The sequence below is a fragment of the Emys orbicularis genome, chromosome 19, assembly GCF_028017835.1.
Source record: "Emys orbicularis isolate rEmyOrb1 chromosome 19, rEmyOrb1.hap1, whole genome shotgun sequence".
NCBI classification, from domain to species: Eukaryota; Metazoa; Chordata; order Testudines; family Emydidae; genus Emys; species Emys orbicularis.
The window spans coordinates 10,199,283-10,220,282 of NC_088701.1; the positions used below are offsets into that span (position 1 = coordinate 10,199,283).

Below are 21,000 nucleotides of genomic sequence, written 5' to 3' on the forward strand. Positions count from 1 at the left end.
CTCCTCTGTACCATGAAGAGCTTTTTTACATTTGCCTTATTTAAAAACTAAATCCCAGCCACTATTTACCTGACTGAGCAGTTAGGATGTGCTCTGAGAATTTAGTTCAGATAGCGTTGTGTGTCTGTCTCTCATTTGCCTTATCTGTAAAAAGATGGTGTTTCTAATTGCCAGCCCTACTATCTGGGATCTGAGAATCAACTTGGGTTATATCTGAATATAATTTGTCAGCAAGAAAGATTCTGCACCGGAACTTGTTTAACAATTCAGAGGATAATGACTGACCCAGGGTAAAATCCATTTCTCCCTCCCATTGGCTCTGAAGACTAATGTCAATATTAAAATCTTATTTTGGCACTAAAGTGGATGCAATATATATTACTGAGGATACAATTTAGTCACAGAGGTCATGGAAGTCATGAATTCTGTGACTTTACCAGGCCTTCTTGACTTCTTTAACTTCACCCTGTTCACTAGGGAGGGTGGTGAAGCACTGGAATGGGTTACCTAGGGAGGTGGTGGAATCTCCTTCCTTAGAGGTTTTTAAGGTCAGGCTTGACAAAGCCTTGGCTGGGATGATTTAGTTGGGAATTGGTCCTGCTTTGAGCAGGGGGTTGGACTAGATGACCTCCTGAGGTCCCTTCCAACCCTGATATTCTATGATTCACCCAGGGCTGTGCACCACTCCCCTGCAGCTGGAGCCATGGCTATCTCCTCCGCCCCCACCCACTCGTGTCTGGAGCCAGGGCTGTGCCCCCCACCCCTGTGGCAATGGGGCTCGGGCTGTCAGTCCCCCATGGGGCTCCAGCTGTCATACCACCCCCAGCAGCTGCCCCCCCTCCCCTTCCCTCTCTTCTCTCCCCCCCTTCCCCCCAGTTATTTTAAGTAAAAGTCACAGAGAGGTCATGGCTCCTGTGAATTTTTGCTTATTGCCCACAACCTGACTGTTATTTTTAGTAAAAGTGACAAAATCTTAACCTTACATATTACGCACAGGAAGAGACCTGTCGAGTAAGAAGATGCCCTTTTTACATAGTTGCCTTTCCGACCATACTCTAAGCAACCCAGTACTGTAGAGCAGGTGGAGAGCCTGCCAGGGTTTTAAAGAACACAATAAGACTTCAGAGAAGCTAAAATTATTTAACCACAAAAGCAGGATGGAGGAATACCTCCCCCTGGACAAATCTTTACAGATAGTCTGTCCGAGAAGTAGCATTGGTAAAGGTCTTTTTACATCCTTTCCATGCCAATGTTGGTGCAGACGGCAGAAACCAGTCCTTTGCTGCTGCTCCCCATTAGCTCTGTGGTGTTGAGATCAACTATTCTGCCCTCACTACTAAAGGGGGTTCCTAAGATTGCTCTTGGGTGCTTTCATTTCCACTTGGCAGCTTCACATGGGGGTATATGTTGGCATCTGCAGTACATGCTTCAGATATGTCAAGTGCTTTCTTCTGATTCTGGTGGAAATGAGCTGCTGGTTAGTGATTTCTCAGATCTCTTCACTGGTGATTTTTTCCAACCAATGCCCAGACTCTTTCATAGGCACTTACTTTCGAAGGTGTCTGGTTTTCTGACTAACATTTTAGTAGCTCTCGCAGCCGTGTGTTAGCACCGAGATTACTTTTGAATTGAAAATTCTGTTTTGTTCTGGCACTGTATATTTTTGATTTCCATAGGTGGTTGAGTTTAGTGTATGCTATGGATGCGTCTCTGTTCTTGATGTCACTTCCTTCTTGAGGTCTCTGTTGGCTAACGGTGCTGCCCAGGTGGATGAACGGTTTTACTTTTTTGATATTTTAGCCTTATAACTTGCTTAGCGTGTTATTTTTGCCAAGTTGTCTGTCTTTATAAGTTTTTATGGGCCTCACTCACTAGTGCAGTATCAGCAAAGTCTAGGTCTTCTAGGCATTTTCCATCTGCCCATGCTGTTCTGGTGTTTGTGTTGCTAATGCACTTTATCCAGTCTTTTGCAATGCCAAACAACAATGGAGATAAAATGCAGCCGTTCAGCACCTGTGTCCACATTGAACCATGTCATCTGGTTGTTCAGATTTAGTATTAGCCATTCTGTAAGGGGATTTTTTTCAACATTTCAGTATATCTCTGTACTGGGTTTTGTATTAAGGTCTTGACTCTGCAAGCATAGTTGTAATTTTTCTTTAGGACTTCAATCTACCATATCCTCCAAATCTCAGGTTTACCTTTTGACTTTAATTTTGTTTAAAATATCAGTTAAGGAGTGAACAGAGAGGTAGTGTAGTAGCGTAGTAAGCTTTAAGCTGCCTCAAAGTTATTTTTAATTAAGGAAGCTAAAACATTGAATTCTATCCTTGAGAAGTAATTTTGAGGACTTGTTTGCGCCCTCTGAACTTTGTCTTTTAATAAGGAAGGAAGCTGCTGCCCTGAATTGGACCATCAGCGTTTCTTTTTGCTAATCCCTAGAGCTGTTCTGCGGTTTTAGTAGGTTTGATCATCCTGCACCTTAGTATTTATTGTGTAGATCGTATCATCAATTCAGGACTCTTACCTTATTTAGTTACATAAGTAGGCTTTGAAGGATCAGATTTTTATCGGTAAATGTCAGTAAACCTCAATTTCACTATACACACACAAACTGAATATTTCTAGCGACAATAGAAAGTTACAGATAAGCAAAGTAAGAAAAATGCTGCTTGAGAACTGTTTGATTTAAGGAGATTTACTTTGTTTGTTTGTATATGTGATATTGGCAATTTGTATTTTAATGGTAATAAAGCTTTAACTTTTGGAATCTCTACATCTGCTGTCATTAAATAATTGACTGACCACCCCATGCTGCCCTGCAACTGTGGACATTTAAATAGATAAGTAGAAAAAAAAAGTTTAAAACTTGTAATTTTTTGCAACTGTGAAAAATTAAATGGACAAAAAATGCTTAAAAATAAACATCGATATCAGAAGTTGAATTCTGCCAAGCCTGTACAGAACATATATTGAATCTTAGTCTGTCCTCCCTTCGTTCCTTCAAGGAGGAAGGCTTGTCTGTGTTTGTCAGGTGCTTATGTTGCTTGAATAATAATCATTATTACATGCTGAGCTGCTTGTAAATGTGTATTTGTATAGTACTTGCAAACCTAGCATTATTTTTCAATGTGTTTTTCTCCCCCAGGATGTTTTTGAGATGCGCTTTGCTAAAATGCCAGATGAACCTGAAGGACCCATGATTCCAGCCTCCTCTCCAGTAGTGGTGCCACCCCCAACCAAGGTGGCCCCCCCTTCGTCCAGTGATAGCAGCAGTGATAGCTCCTCTGATAGCGATAGCTCATCAGATGATTCTGAGGAGGAACGAGCTCAGCGACTAGCAGAACTCCAGGAACAGGTAATGTGTTCTGCGGGTCTAGGGGCTAGAGCAGGGGGAACTAGGAGTCAGGCATTCTCAACTCTTCTACTGACTTGGGTGACCTTGGGCAATTTGCTTTAGCTCTTTGCCTTAGTTTATCCATCTGTAAAATGAGCTACCAGCTTCCCAGGGGCTGTGAAGCTCAATTGTAAAGTGCTCTGACATCTGTCGTTGAAAGGGCTTAATGGGAAAAGTATTAATAAATATCGTGATGTCTTTCAAAACATTTGATTATGTTCTATTTAGTACACATATAATCATAGAATCATAGAATATCAGGGTTGGAAGGGACCTCAAGAGGTCATCTAGTCCAACCCCCTGCTCAAAGCAGGACCAATTCCCAACTAAATCATCCCAGCCAGGGCTTTGTCAAGCCGGGCCTTAAAAACCTCCAAGGAAGGAGACTCTACCACCTCCCTAGGTAACGCATTCCAGTGCTTCACCACCCTCCTAGTGAAATAGTGTTTCCTAATATCCAACCTGGACCTCCCCCACTGCAACTTGAGACCATTGCTCCTTGTTCTGTCATCTGCCACCACTGAGAACAGCCGAGCTCCATCCTCTTTGGAATCCCCCTTCAGGTAGTTGAAGGCTGCTATCAAATCCCCCCTCATTCTTCTCTTCTGGAGACTAAACAATCCCAGTTCCCTCAGCCTCTCCTCATAAGTCATGTGCTCCAGACCCCTAATCATTTTTTTGCCCTCCGCTGGACTCTTTCCAATTTTTCCACATCCTTCTTGTAGTGTGGGGCCCAAAACTGGACACAGTATTCCAGATGAGGCCTCACCAATGTCGAATAAAGGGGAACGATCACGTTCCTCGATCTGCTGGCAATGCCCCTACTTATACAGCCCAAAATGCCGTTAGCCTTCTTGGCAACAAGAGCACACTGTTGACTCATATCCAGCTTCTCGTCCACTGTGACCCCTAGGTCCTTTTCTGCAGAACTGCTACCTAGCCATTCGGTCCCTAGTCTGTAGCAGTGCATGGGATTCTTCCGTCCTAAGTGCAGGACTCTGCACTTATCCTTGTTGAACCTCATCAGGTTTTTTTTGGCCCAATCCTCTAATTTGTCTAGATCCCTCTGTATCCGATCCCTACCCTCTAGTGTATCTACCACGCCTCCTAGTTTAGTGTCATCTGCAAACTTGCTGAGAGTGCAGTCCACACCATCCTCCAGATCATTAATAAAGATATTAAACAAAACCGGCCCCAGGACCGACCCTTGGGGCACTCCGCTTGAAACCGGCTGCCAACTAGACATGGAGCCATTGATCACTACCTGTTGAGCCCGACGATCTAGCCAGCTTTCTATCCACCTTACAGTCCATTCATCCAGCCCATACTTCTTTAACTTGGCGGCAAGAATACTGTGGGAGACCGTATCAAAAGCTTTGCTAAAGTCAAGGAATAACACATCCACTGCTTTCCCCTCATCCACAGAGCCAGTTATCTCATCATAGAAGGCAATTAGGTTAGTCAGGCACGACTTCCCCTTGGTGAATCCATGCTGACTGTTCCTGATCACTTTCCTCTCCTCTAAGTGTTTCATAATTGATTCCTTGAGGACCTGTTCCATGATTTTTCCAGGGACTGAGGTGAGGCTGACTGGCCTGTAGTTCCCCGGATCCTCCTTCTTCCCTTTTTTAAAGATGGGCACTACATTAGCCTTTTTCCAGTCATCCGGGACCTCCCCCGATCGCCATGAGTTTTCAAAAATAATGGCTAATGGCTCTGCAATCTCATCCGCCAACTCCTTTAGCACCCTCGGATGCAGCGCATCCGGCCCCATGGACTTGTGCACGTCCAGTTTTTCTAAATAGTCCCGAACCACTTCTTTCTCCACAGAGGGCTGGTCACCTTCTCCCCATATTGTGCTGCCCAGTGCAGCAGTCTGGGAGCTGACCTTGTTCATGAAGACAGAGGCAAAAAAAGCATTGAGTACATTAGCTTTTTCCACATCCTCGGTCACTAGGTTGCCTCCCTCATTCAGTAAGGGGCCCACACTTTCCTTGACTTTCTTCTTGTTGCTAACATACCTGAAGAAACCCTTCTTGTTACTCTTAACATCTCTTGCTAGCTGCAACTCCAAGTGTGATTTGGCCTTCCTGATTTCATTCCTGCATGCCTGAGCAATAGTTTTATACTCCTCCCTGGTCATTTGTCCAATCTTCCACTTCTTGTAAGCTTCTTTTTTGCGTTTAAGATGAGCAAGGATTTCACTGTTTAGCCAAGCTGGTCGCCTGCCATATTTACTATTCTTTCTACACATTGGGATGGTTTGTTCCTGCAACCGCAATAAGGATTCTTTAAAATACAGCCAGCTCTCCTGGACCCCTTTGCCCTTCATGTTATTCTCCCAGGGGATCCTGCCCATCTGTTCCCTGAGGGAGTCAAAGTCTGCTTTTCTGAAGTCCAGGGTCCGTATTCTGCTGCTCTCCTTTCTTCCTTGTGTCAGGATCCTGAACTCGACCATCTCATGGTCACTGCCTCCCAGGTTCCCATCCACTTTTGCTTCCCCTACTAATTCTTCCCTGTTTGTGAGCAGCAGGTCAAGAAAAGCTCTGCCCCTAGTTGGTTCCTCCAGCACTTGCACCAGGAAATTGTCCCCTACACTTTCCAAAAACTTCCTGGATTGTCTGTGCACCGCTGTATTGCTCTCCCAGCAGATATCAGGGTGATTAAAGTCTCCCATGAGAACCAGGGCCTGCGATCTAGCAACTTCTGCTAGTTGCCAGAAGAAAGCCTCATCCACCTCATCCCCCTGGTCTGGTGGTCTATAGCAGACTCCAACCACGACATCACCCTTGTTGCTCACACTTCTCAACTTTATCCAGAGACTCTCAGGTTTTTCTGCAGTTTCATACTGGAGCTCTGAGCAGTCATACTCCTCTCTTACATACAACGCAACTCCCCCACCTTTTCTGCCCTGCCTGTCCTTCCTGAACAGTTTATATCCATCCATGACAGTACTCCAGTCATGTGAGTTATCCCACCAAGTCTCTGTTATTCCAATCGCATCATAGTTCCCTGATTGTGCCAGGACTTCCAGTTCTCCCTGCTTGTTCAAAAAAATCACAGCAGCACACTATACCATTGCCTTGAGTTAGGTAGCGTCATTTGAATGGATAGAATACAGTTTTGGGCTGGCTCAACTTAAGACTAAAGTGTGGCACCTGAACTTATAAAATGGGGCCTGTAGCCACCACCTCTGATAGGGAGGTGCAGCCCCGAATACAGGCAGTGCTCCATCTGAATCATTGTAGCCTCCCAGGCCCTCCTCGTCCATTAAATCATTCATTGTCAATAGCATTTAGTGTCCAACTGGCGCAGAGGAAGTGGGCAGTCTGTTCTTGGCCGAAAGGTGAGGAGAGTAGTAACTTTATAAAAACTTCCTACCCCCTGTCAAGCGGGTCAGGGTGCTTTAAAGTATAATGAAAAAAAAAAAATCAGTGTACAATAAAAAGCATCTAGAACTGACCCACTTAATATTCAAAGAGATGAAAGCAAGTGAGAGTAGCCAGGCCAGAAAGGAGAAGAAAGGAATGAATATGGGAGTGGAGGTGATGCAGAGCGAAAGTATCTTGATCTTTGTGTGTCTGCCTCTTAGCTTAAAGCAGTGCATGAACAGCTCGCTGCCCTGTCCCAGCCACAGCAGAGCAAACCAAAGAAAAAGGAGAAAGACAAGAAAGAAAAGAAGCACAAAAAGAAGGAAGAAGTAGAGGAGAATAAGAAAAGTAAAACCAAGGAACCACCACTCAAGAAGGCCAAGAAAAATAATAGCAACAGCAGTAACTCAAGGTCAGCTTTGTGTCTGTCGTATCTTGCAGTTTTTGTATTTTACTGCACTGAGGAACAATAGAGAGTTAGAGACAACATTCTTGCATTCAGGATTACTTCAAACAGTAACCCCTAGTGCCTGTGGTGTAGTGATGGCTCACTCTGGGGTTTCTAGCTTGTGTAAGGGCCTTCGCATTGATAGTATCAGTTCCAGGAACACGTGTTGGTGCAGCCCCCAATCCGTTGTGCCTCAGTGTGACAGTACTTGTTTTCACTCATGCACCCCTGTGCTTCTGTGTCTAGCTTGTGGGGCTGCCATTAGTATCCAGTATGAGATATGATAGAGAATTAATTTTTGTTCCTCTGTATATTGTCACTGTGACATTGAATCCCAGATCCTGGAGTTTTTTAGATTTCATCTATCTTCCCCTCCTGGGTGCTGGAGGGATTGGTTTATCAGGGAAAAGGTTATGAGCTAGATATTTACAGTTGGGTAAGTGACAACTCAGCAGAGGTAAAATATCCAAGTATTTCAAGGGCATAACCCCCAGCCAGGGGGAGGAACTATTTACAGTGCAACAAAGCATCATAACTTCGGGTAATGGGATGAAATGAAGAAAGGGGAAAATGTAATTTGCATATAAGTACAAACTGCTTGCAGTGAGCTTGATTAGGCTGCAAAATTGTCAAAAGTAAGGGATATGAGCCCATTTCTCATCCCCTACCCCCACCCCCCGTTTAGGGCATTGAGGCTGGATAAAATACTAGACAATGTACTGTAGAGCTCAATTGTAAATTCTTCCCAGGGAACTGAACTGACTGTGGCCTAATAGATCTCTTACTTCTCTAATTTCATTGGTAATCCTTTCGCTACATAGGCTGTGCATTCTGTGTTAACGCTGAGGTGCTATGAATCTGGCTGAAGTGTGACCTCTTCAATTAGATACACATCCTTTTTATAACTACAAACCTAGTTTCTCAAAATCAGTGATAGTCTAATTTCTGTATTCTCAGAATAAAACCACACCCCTAGTATATGAAGTCTCTAACAGATCGTTACTTATTCTGAGGACAGTTGTTTTTTTGTTTTGTTTTTTTTTATGCCTGCTGCTTCTTGCTTCCCCTCCTCTCCCACACGCACATATAGATCAGCAAGTCAGAAATCATAAGAGGGATCCATATATTTAATGCTGAAAATGAATGTCACCAAGGAGCGCCTATCTATCACGTTCTGTTCTCTCTGCCCTCTTACCCACCCATTCCAATTGTACTCTTAATAGCCTACTGAAAACAAACAACTTTGATCATTTTTAATTAGAGTGTAATGTAATCAATGTTACATTTAAGACATTAATATCAAGCTGCTGCTTTTTAAACTCCTCACGATTTTGGTGTTTCTATAATAATGTTTTATAATTATTCCTAAGTAGTAAGAAGGAGCCTGTGGTGGTGAAGAACAGCAAACCCCCTCCTGTCTACGAGTCTGAGGAGGAGGACAAGTGTAAGCCAATGTCCTATGAGGAAAAGAGGCAGCTGAGCCTGGACATTAATAAACTCCCTGGTGAGAAACTGGGCCGAGTTGTCCATATCATCCAGTCAAGAGAACCCTCGCTTAAAAACTCCAATCCTGATGAGATTGAAATTGACTTTGAGACATTAAAGCCATCCACGTTGCGGGAGTTGGAGAGATATGTAACATCATGTTTACAGAAGAAGAGGAAACCTCAAGGTACCTTTCATCCTCAAAGCAGTTTACTTCACATTCCAGCGATGTAGTGCAAATCTTGTGAGAGAGACACACACACGCGCACACACACAGACACACACATGTAGAGAGAGATGTGATGCACATACTGTGTATATAGGTATTTATATCCTCATGCCAGGGAAGAGAAGAACTCATTTCAAAACTACTACTTTTCTATCAAAAGATAGATTAATGGCACAACAGCATGTGTGTTAAATCTTACCACTGGACTTTAACTCAATGGCTTGTGATTTAGGGCTCATTTTATCTTAATATCCCTGTACTTTGATCTCTAATGTAAATATTTTCTTCACTCCAAACACTTGATACAAGGGACACATCATACTGCCAGCTAAATGGAATATTACATGCTGTTTCAATCTCATGCAAACTTTTCTTGTAAAACCATTTAGTTTTCGTTTATTGTACAACAGTATTTGCTCTGGGCTGCAAACTCACCTTCAGTGTGCCAAAAAAGCCCCAAAGCACCTCTTCTCACTGAAAGAATGCTCTCATGCCAAACTGGGGTGCCATCCTGTGAAACAGTTGGCACATGTATAGGCCTGGATTTTGGATTGTCCCAGGCATGAGACTCACTACACTGGGGCTGCCATCCTGGATTCTTTCCACCAGTTTTTGGAGCTGTTTTTGGACTTTGTTTTAGTTTTTAATATATGGTTAATGCTCAGAAAAGCATTTTAAAGTTGAATAAAGCCTCTTACAGAATCAAAAGTGACTGCGCACGTAGAGGGGAGTTTGCAGAACTCTCCAATATCCCATTCCCATGCTTTTCTTTGTACTGATATATCCGAATAAAACCTTTACGTTTGGAATTCAGCAAGCCATAAGAAGATGTGAAATTGCCCTATGTGCTGCTGGCTTAAGCATCACTTGTAAGCTTATTTTGGTGTTTTGGAAAGAAAAATAGCCTAGAGCTTGAAATGTAAATGTCAAATGCTGCATATGCATGAAAAGCCTTCTCTAACACAGATTGCAGAAGGATTGGGTCATGGGCAGGATTGAGTGTATGCAGTTTTGGACCCATTGTAATTCATTGGGTCAATAGCATTATTTTTAAAAAATACTATGCATTAATTATGGGCCAGTATAATCTAGTCAGTAAATAATGTGTGTGAACATTTCTAGCACACTTTCCTTCTGCAAGAATCTGATACATGCATGTTTATGGGTTATTTAGGCAAAAGTTGTATTTGTTACCTCCTTAGGGAATTGGGAACAGTAGGGCAAACTCTTCATTTCTGCCTAGGACTAGGAAGGAACATGGGAACAGGGCAGTGAGTTTGCTGTGCCCAATTGCAATAGTACTTTACTTAGTTAAGCTATTTATGACCCCAACTATAGAGCATCAGCATACAAGCAGCCCTCCATGCAATAGAATTCCTATTACGGGCGTTGTTGATTACAGGAGGACCATACAGCACAAGACTGGATTCTGGGTTATTTTTGTCATCCTTTGACAATATTGTACTATTATCTTGTTGCAGCAGAGAAAGTGGATGTAATTGCTGGTTCCTCTAAAATGAAGGGGTTCTCCTCCTCAGAGTCTGAGAGCACCAGTGAATCCAGCTCCTCCGACAGTGAAGATTCAGAAACAGGTTAGATGCAGCTTATTTAAAGACTCAGTCCTATACCTGTCTTCTGTATAAATAAATATGTTTTCAGTACTGGCTTGGTCTTTAATTTTTTTGTCTTTGTAATTAAAACAGTACACACAGTGTAGATCCTGCATGTTGCAGTTGCCTGTATTGGACCCGACATATGAAACTTGGAAATGGGGGTATGGCATCTTGCACTTCCCAAGATTACAAGATTTTATTGCTTTTCTTCCTTGCTGTGGGAGAGCCAACCTGTAACATATGCCCAGATACTTTCTATCTGGCCAGTGATGTAATTACACATTTTTAAAAAGACCCCTTCTCTTTTCAGTTTGCTCTTGGGGAGTGTAAGTGTTCTCACCAGGAACACTTCTGCACCAGGGCATTTTGCTGAACAACAGCTGAGGAAATGTGGGTTTATGTATAAAAAATAAAAACAATGGCATGAAACAATTCTCTTCAGGAAAAGTAGGATGAATTTAGTGAGCAGTAATGACTTTGTATAGCTTTTCTATTCTCAGCTGATACGCCCTCAGAATTTGTGATTTAGGCATGTTAAGCTGAGGGTGTTTTTGCACTTCTGAAATAGAGGAAGAACCACACTTTAAGAAACTAAAGTGGCATTCATGTGTGTCGAAGTGAGCAAAGCTGCATAGCTAAGAATTCGAGTTATTCTTTCTCGAACTGCCAGCTCTGTGTGGGTTCTGAAAGTTAAGCTGGGTTCTTTCTGGCACATAAATCACCAGTAATAAAGTTTCTGCAACTTTAACGTAGTTAACTATGTCTGATGAAGATGTATGAGGTAGAAAAGAGTCCTGCTTCCACTTCTATAGCTGGATTGACTCTGAAGTGCAAACAGGAGTAAAAATAAATAAAAATGCACTTGTAATGTAAGAAATTCTGTGACTGAAGTAATACATTTTCAGGCCTGCCATTGCGTTTGGAGAGGCCTAAGAGCACAGGTGCTGAATGCATACTGCTCTAAAACTTCAAAACAAGCCCCAGATGTATGCTAAATACTCGCCTCTGCTTTTCTGCCCCTTCCTCCTCCCCCCCCCCCCCAAATCAGCAGAGATTAGTATTTATAAGAGTTGCTTTGGATGCTTACTGATGACACTTCCTACAAACACTCCGATTTTAAGCCTGTATTTTCTTTGGGGGGGGGGGAAATCTGCACTAAACTGTAGTTAAATATAACACATTTAAGTTGCATTATAAAGTTAAATTCAGTTTTTTGAAAGGAACTCCTGACGATAGTTCTTTAGAGGAAATTATATTTAATACTGGTCAAAATAGAACTTTCAGTGTTCGCGAATGCTGTCCTCATAGTGTGTGTTAGCGGACGAGAATGTTAGAAGAAAATGGTCTCCTGCTACTAGATAAGTCTTGAGGCAGAGCTGCCACATTTACACTCAAGCCATAGACTGTTGTTGTACAATTGTTGTATTTCAGTGGCTTTATTTGACTAATGCAGACTTAGGCCTGCCAAAGCTTCTGTGAAAAACTTGTTTAGAAATCAAGTTCTCTGGTCTTTTCTTGCATGACTCTTTGCTCATTCAGGGCTGAGACACGGGAATGAAAAAAGTATTGTTCCTCTTTGCCCCAGAAATTTATTCCCAGTGTGATGCAGTTGTCTGCAAAAGCACAGTTATGGATATCTTGGCCTGGTTTACGAAGTTTTTGTACTACTATTTGGCTATACTACTATAGTTAAATCAGTGCAAAACCTGTGTGTAGACAAACCCTAAGATGCCACAATATGGTAAAAACAGAACGTACGTTCTCATCTGTCTTTTTCCATGGCAAGTGTGCATGATCCAGACAAAACCATTTCTAAGTTAAATGTTTTTCATAATCTTCCTGAGAATGAGGCAGTGGAACCTGATTCATTTGATTGGGTGGATATGAGTGAAATTGAGCTTCACTTGCTCATTGTCCTGTAATTGACCTCTTGGATTGTGATTGGCTTAGGGAGCAGACCTCTTCTGTTCTTCTGCCATAGAGCACTTTATCCTTAAGAATGAATTGCTTTATAGTTTTTGTATTTTGAGTAAGCTGTCACTAGGCAGAGCTAATTAAAACCTTGGCTCTTTATAAGTTTTATGTGGTGTATGGTATGGAAATCTGTAAGATGACAGTTTGCTCAACTTTGCAACATAACAGTCACATTAGTGCCTCCAGTGTACTCCACTGTGTACCATAACTGCACTTCCTTGGGGGAGTTCTAAACATGACTGAACTTTTTTTCTCTAATGTTCTCTGTTCCATAAAACTATAAGAACTGACTGTAAAACTGCTCTTCCCAAAACATATCCATATCTCCTAGTCTGATTCCATCTTGACAGTCTTGGGATGACAGGGCCAGTGTTTTCAAAACTGGCCTCTTAATTTTGGTTGCCTCTGTTTTTGGGTGTCCATTTTGGACTAGATTATCACAGGTGCTGAGGTGCCCCCACTACCCCACCACCCAGCTCTTTAACTTGAATTGGCGCCCCAATAGGTGCCCAGCATCTCTGAAAATCATGGCCAGGGTGTCCCATGTTGGCTACTGGAAATCAGATGTTTTTGAAAATGTTGGCATTAAGTGATTTAGTGCTATCATTAGAGCCATTGGACAGCACTCTGCCTCTAGGTATAGTGCAATGTGTGTGGTATGTGAGCCTTCTTTCCCTTCAAATTTATTTTGAAATTGCAAATGTTCCTTGGGATGCAATTTTTGGTTTTGTTTTAGCTTGTTGGCTCTTATCTTTCACTTTCTGTTCCAAAATTAATCATATAATATGTTTATATTTCTCTCAGTTTAAACATTGTTTTTAAAAACCAGCAACCCTGCACGCAGTTTGTATTCTTTATCAAGCTTTCTGCCACATAATAAAGCTACAGTCACCAGATTTTTTTTTTAGTAGTCTTTGAATATGTACAAATGAATATACTTGTTTTGATAATACTTTGTTACCAAAAAAAAGAAACTAAATTTTTCTGGTCTAGAATATTTACAGTGATGTTTGTTTTGCTAAATCTTTCTCCTGCTTTTCTGATTAAATATAGGGGCCCTTGTTGACCCTGTACTGCAGGATAGTAACTTAATTATTAACATATAGAATACTGTTATCCATTAATTGAAATGTAATTGTTTAAACATTTTAGAATTGTATATTTGACACCTTATGTAACTAATGTATTGTTAGTTCATGATACCCTTTACTGTAACAGCCCTGTCGTTGGCCATCCTTTGAGCTTCTCTCTCTGTAATGTTTAAATGAGCAATATGATTCTGGAGAAGTTGCAAAATATATATCCTGATAGGAGAATCTTGGAAACACCTGCACTGGTGAAGTGGAAAATTAGATTTAAAATCTTACTGATAATCTTTGCACTTCAATTTGTAATAAGATCTGGCTTCTTATGCTCCTCTTTTATAATAACTTGGTTTCTGTTTTTCCTTTTTTTACCCACTGAGCTGCTGTTTGGTGGGTGTACTTGGTGTTTTGTGCAATAGATATATGTAGTTTTAAATCATCTAAAAATCTTAATACTATAATTGTAAGTTATTTTATCTTGGTTTGGTTTATCATAAAGCACTTTGATACATGTAAAAATACACACCAGTTAATTCTATAATATATAAGAAAAAATAGGTACACATTATATAACTAGTAATACTGAAATTACACTTCTGCTCCAATCTCTTGCAGTTCACTCTCCGTAGTCACTAAAGACAGGTTTTAATGCACTAGTACAGTGCTCTCTTACAGCTGCCTGACTCATCTCTGTAGTCCAGATTTCTGAAAAGCTACTTACATTCTGGGTTGATTTTGCTCCACTCACTTTAATCCACCTGTTGTTGCTAATCCTTAATCTAGAATTTAAAACCGAATTTATAAAGCATTCTTGTTAATAATCATGAGTACTATACTTACATTGAAAATCAGCCCTGGAAGATTTAATACCTTGAAGATTGATATTAGTAGAGAAAACAAATTACTGGAGGATATTTTGCAGGAGATTGGACCAGGTGAACAGAATGGTCCCTTAGTTTTATAATCTATGAAAACAGAGGTACAGGATTAAAGGATTAGTGCAGTTTAATTTTAGTTGTGTTTTGATAGTATCTTTATGAATTGTAATGAGATTGAAATTCATCCTGGAAACACCTACTTGTGATATAGACTAAACACGACCATCAAGTTAGCTGGTAACTTTCTTACCTCCTGACTTTCTATGCAAGTACCGTGAAATTTCGAATAGATTTCATTGCCTCTTTCAGTTATGGTTTTTGTATCTTCAGCCTTAGGTGAGGTTGCATGTAAGTAACCTTTTTTCTACAGAATACAAAAAGTTTTGTAAGCATATCTGTTCTTTTGATCTTAATCATTCAGTCATGAATGATCAGGCTATAATATACAGTGGTGCATCTTTATGGCAGAGAGTGTCTAGAGCTCACAGAACACACAAATATACGTTAAGAAGTCAGAAATTATCTTTAGAGGTGCAGTGCTGGGTCCTTCTGGCTTGAATATCCTCTTACCTCTTTAGTGAAGCAAAAGAGCTCAGTTTTATTCATACTGGGGGGAGGAAGGGAATGTGGGAGGCAATACTTGTGGTGAACTCGGTCTCCATGTTTCATAGCTATTGTTTCATGTTTCATAGTTTTAATGAATGAAGTAATATTGTGATGTTATACCTCATCTAAAGATCTCGAGTATTATTTTGTGTTCATGCCTTAGCTAGCAAGCCTGAGATGACTCCTGAAAAGCCTCAAAGACCACTGATATGTAGAAACCATTCTACTAAAATTATTTCCAAACACCAAAGTTAAGGTTTCAACTTGACTTGTGTCAGCTTTCTCGCAAATTTTGCTTTTGTTCTGAAACTTCCTATGCTGTAGCTCAGCTCAGAGGTAAACTTTTGGGTTGAACATTTTGAGTCAACTCCAATTCAGCTGTGAGTTGTGCAAAAGAAAGATACTTTGCCTGTGTTTGTAATATGTATTTTTATGCATGGATTAAATGGCTGACCTTTCAAACTTCAGACCCTGCTAACTTGTAATCTGTTCCTTAATAGAGTTTCCTGTTTCCTTATGAATCTGAGGGGGGAAAATACTTCCCTCCTCAACAGTACTTCACCCATTTGAATTTAATTGGCTTCTGTTTTGTCTTTATCAGGCATCAGGTAGCTTTTTAGTCATGTTTGACAGCCCTGCCCTTCTCAACAATCAAACTCCTTAACAACGTCGATATACTGTGGTGACTGAGAAACTTAAGAGAATGGGGGCATCTAGATTTGGTGTGGGGGGGTCCTCTATGCAGAAACTTCCTCTCATCCTCTTTTTCTCACATGGGCTGGGAGTCTCTACCAATTCAGATTTAGTGGGCTTAATGCCCAAAGTTCCTGATCATCTGGCACCTAGGAAATGTAGATGAACTAGGATATTCTACCCTAGTGTCCTGCATTCAGGATGTAGTTTGAATGGTGCATCTGAGGAGGCATTCCTATCCACACATAGTGATTTGTGAACAGAATGCCAGGTGTCAGATTGGCAGAGCTTGTACACAGCAGCTGACCTGCCTACTAATTCAGTAGGCCACCATTCCCCTCATACAGTTGTACCTTCAATACCTCATATGGCTCTATATGAATAAACTTACTTTGCTAAACTCCTAGAGGTGATTTGGCCCTTGGGTTCTGAAATAGGAAACTTGATTCCCTGTAGTCTTAACTTAGGCCTTGGCTACACGTGCAGCTGTAGAGCGCTGTGAGGTAAACCTGTCTTCGTACAGCTGAGTAGGGAAAAGCGCTGCAGTCTGTCCACACTGACAGCTGCCAGCTCAGTGGTGTGGCCACACTTGCAACATTTGCAGCTGTGTTGGGAGCGGTGCATTATGGGCAGCTATCCCAGCATTCATGTGGCTGCAACGTGCTTTTCAAAAGGGGGGGTGGGGTGGATTGTGACAGGGAGTGTTGGGGGAGAGAGAGTGCTTTTTGGAACGTGTCAGCTCTCTATTTTGCAAGTTCCGAACTCCCGGCCCCCTGCTCATTCATTTACTCACTCAAAGCAAGCTGCAAACTATTTGCTTTTCTCTGTGGTACGAGCTTTGAAACCGGCACTTCCGCATTCCTGCAGCCTGTCACAACAATGGAGAGGACTGACCACTTGACAAGGTGATTAGTACAGCCCTGCAAGCGTTTACACTCACACCCGTGAGTCGTAGCCACCTCCGCTGCAGCTGTTATTCCTCTCGGAGATGTGGAGTACCTGCAGCGGTGTACCCAGGGAGATACAGCGCTGTAAGTGCCCTGCCAGTGTGGACGGGGAGTGAGTTACAGCGCTGGGGGGAGGCTTTACAGCGCTGTAACTTGCAAGTGTAGCCAAGGCCTTACTGTGCAGATAATGTTTCGAAGTGCTCACTACCTCCTATCTGTTGTAGCTCCTCCCTGGGAAACACCAAATGGGGGAAGAAAAAATAAGAGATTAATTTTCTCTCAGTAGAATCTAGAATTAACTTTGTATTAATCACCAAGGACACTCCTAATAGCATCAGTAGGACCCTACCAAATTCAGGGTCCATTTTGGTCAATTTCACGATCATAGGATTTTTAAAATAATAAATTTCATTATTTCAGGTATTTAAATCTGAAATTTTATGATGTTGTAATTGTAGAGGTCCTGACCCAAAAAGGGGTGGGGGGTTGCAAGGTTATTGTAGGGGGGATTGTGGTACTGATGCCCTTACTTCTGCGCTGCTGCTGGCGGTGGCGCTGCCTTCAGAGCTGGGTAGCTGGAGAGCAGCGGCTTCTGGCTGGGAGTCCAGTTCTGAAGGCAGAGCCACCGCCAGCAACAGCACAGAGGTAAGGATAGCATGGTATGGTATTGCCACCCTTCTTTGTGCTGCTGCTGGCAGGGCACTGCCTTCAAAGCTGGGCGTCCGGCCAACAGCCACTGCTCTCCAGCCACTCAGCTCTGAAGGCAGCGCAGAAGTAAGGGTGGCAGTACTATGAGTCCCCTAAAATAATCTTGTGACACCCCCCCCCTCCCCCGCAGCTCCCTTTTGGGTCAGGACCCCCAATTTGAGAAAAGCTCGTCTCCCCTGTGAAATCTGTATACTATAGGGTAAAAGCACACAAAAGATCAGATTTCACAGGGGGAGACCAGATTTCACGGTCCATGACAATTTTTTTCGTAGCCATAAATTTGGTAGGGCCCTAAGCATCAGTAAAGGGGCTTTGCAGAAGAGCACTGCTATATCTATGGTCCTGCAAACCACTTGAGTAGTTACTCGGAGAACTATGCAGTTGGGGAGTTGACTATTGAAATTCAACTGTCAAGGCTCTATGACTGATCAAATTTGCACCCTTACTGTTCTGATAACTGTATAAAATTTGGCTTAATATTCTATTTTAATGTGGTGAGTTTTAATAGAAACTCTTTTGTTGGGAGTTTGGGTATGGGATATTCTTCTCTTTATTCTTTTCACTGGGGATGTTCATTTTTTAAAACATAGTTTCCATATTTTCTAATGAGACGTCAGGAAAAGTGCTTTGCTTTGGTTTTGAGCCCACTGAAGAATTACCATCTTGATACACCACTCCTTGTCAGTTTACAACATGCTGATTCTGGTTGCATCTGAATTGAGGAAGGAGAACTAATTAATATTTGTAAAGCACCATACAGAGCTTCAAAGTCCACTAGGCACCTGCACTTGAGTGTAATCCTATTTTAAGAAACTATTCACTTGCATGACTGATTGCAGGATCCAGGCCTTCGTGTGTTTATGTACTGTGATACATAGAAAAGCTAAGTACTATTTTTAATCACTGTTCTTTTGCCCTGTTAAGATTAGGGTTGTTGGGTTTTTTCTTCAAAACCCTAGTGTTTTTTAATGTAATAATTTGACAAATATCGCATCAGCATTTTTCTACTAAGGTGATAGTTCCATTAGAAATTCAATAAACTGATATGCCAGCACATTAGAATATAGGTATCCCTTTTTCTGTAGCTAGATATACATCTTATCCAAGACCAATTTGAACCTTGGGCTTTAGTGCTCTTGCTACTGCTAACAACTTTCTTTAGCCACATTTTTTAGGAAACCCTTCTGCCTTACATGACTGTGTCAGTGGCATAGAAGCCACAATGAGTTGATCTGCTCTCCCTGCACAACAGGGGAAGGGAAGCAATTAGATTTAATTGTCTTCCAGCAAAATGCCAAGAAAGCACCACAACACAGTCTGGAAACCATGAGTCACTTATACACAGTATTCACATTTTGAGCTCATCTCTAATACCAGGGTAGTATGGAGGTTCTCTGTGCTATCAAGGGAAGTTTATTTTATAACCAAAACTATTTTGTAAAGTTTTTACTTGCAGTCTCTTAGCATTGTTAAAATGTTTTCTCCAAATCACATGATTGTTCCTGTTGTATTTTATTTTTCTATAAACTGCTGGGAACTGGGATTGATTTTGACTGGAATGTATAACTGCATGTTACTAGCAAAACTGTAATCCTAGAAAGTAAGAATGCATTTGACAATGAATGGACTGTCCTTGCCATTTTGATTCAGATTCCTTTTAAGGCACTTCAATTAGCATTTATCATCTACAAATAATTACTTTATACAGATCTGTTTATTTTTATATTTTTATCTGCATGCTTTTTGATTTAACAGTAATGTAACCACAATCTTTTTTAAAACAAGCTGTATAGTTTTTTTATATTTTGTTTTTAAATAAAAATAAATAAAGTGTTTGGTTTGCTACAGAAAATGTACCTTTTGTATAATGGAATTGCAGTTTTAAGAAGTCATTTCAAAATGGAAAGAATATTTTTACCAAGTGTATAATTGTATACTGTTATATTGAGTATTTCACCTTCCTCAGTGAAAGTGTGGGGAAGTAACTAATTAATAATTGGAAAAACTTGTGAGAGTGGGGAAGATACCCTAGAACCTTCCAGAGAGGGAAGCTATTTGATAGAATAAGTTAATTGTAAGCAGAGGCTTCACGTACTGGAAACTGGGCTCTGATCTTCGTGTTTCTACTCTGAAAAGTGACTTTGTGAGAATGGCATCATGGAATCCCATATTTATTGTGTCTTGAGGATTTCTGTGTCAGATGTGCTGTGTGCACAAGTAGAAATTTTTTTCTAACTACCAGCCTTGAAATCTCAACCTGGGCTCTAAGAGCCAAAGCTTAGTTGAAATGCAGTATGAAGAGAACCATCATAATGGTTCTGTGAACCAGATTTAGTTCATGCGGAGCCCTTGGTGCCTTTCATGGACTTCCATAGGTGTAACACTGATTTGGAACTTAATAAGCAATTTTGTAGATACACGAGATGGAATAGAATCAGCAGCTCAGTCAGTCTTGGCTGTGTTGGCTCTGCAGGGTTAATAAGAATAAAAAGCAGCAAAATTTTATCTCTAAAATAGCTGATGTGACTATTCAGAGTAAAACTGAAAAGTGATTTTCTGGGCCACGTTTTATAACTTTGTCTTTTGTTTGCCTGTTCTTGCATTTCTGGAGACCTCCTGGTTAGTTAAATGGCCAGAAGGTTAGTGTACTGTGGCTGGCTGGAGTGGAGCGGAGTGGAGCTGTGTCCATAGCTTCTTTAGTCCCACGGAATCACACCCGTGAGTCTAATATTAAACAGAACTGCTGATCCAAACAAACCAGGAGATGCACAACCGTTTGCTCAGAGCAATATAAAGTGAATGGGGCTTCTTGTCAATCCAGACCAAACCATTTTCTCTTACCTGTGTGCAGAGCATGGTCCAGTATCTTGGCTAAACATGTGATAGTTTGTCAATAATTCAGTTTAAACTAAAGACAATATCATTACAAGAAATATGCACACCAGTAAGCAAACGTGCCGCTTCTGAGGAGCTTGGTTAGAAGCTAGCCATCACACCTCTGAGGAATATAGGAGTGAGAGCAAACACCTGTACAAAGAAGCAACTAGGTCAGAGTGACACCACTTGGTACCTTTTTAACTGCTTTTCAGGGTTGATACTTGCACACAGCCTTATAACATGTCTGATAGTCCCTCTTTTTCACACCTTTACTATTGCAAAACACACACATGTTGATCAGCTGCATGGAAACCATGAAGCTAGGGGGTCTCTGACATAAAGTACAAATGAGAAATGTTATATATTAAACATGGCATTTTTGGCTGACTCCTGAAACTGGGGACTGTCTATGTATAATCTCCCATTTCCAGTCCCATTCACATAGGAGTGACACTGGCTTAATTGCCTTTTCGCTGATAATGTTTACTAGTGCAACTTCCTTGTGTACTTATGCAGCGAATCTGCAACTTGTCGAGAGGAATTCTCTCAAATCCCATTGATTTGCAAAGATCAAATATTTCATAGTTTTCCTTGTCTCTTCCCCTCAAGTGGTGGTGTCCTTTTACAAAACTCCTCCTTTCCTGGAACCCCCCACATTTGTTTGTATCCCATCCTTTGATTTCTTCCCA

General features: G+C 41.3%; 1 pseudogene; it reads left to right on the forward strand.

Annotated features, from left to right (window-relative positions):
* The window catches only part of LOC135892056 (bromodomain-containing protein 4-like), a 145,883-nt pseudogene that overhangs the window by 88,414 nt on the left and 36,469 nt on the right, over positions 1-21,000 (forward strand).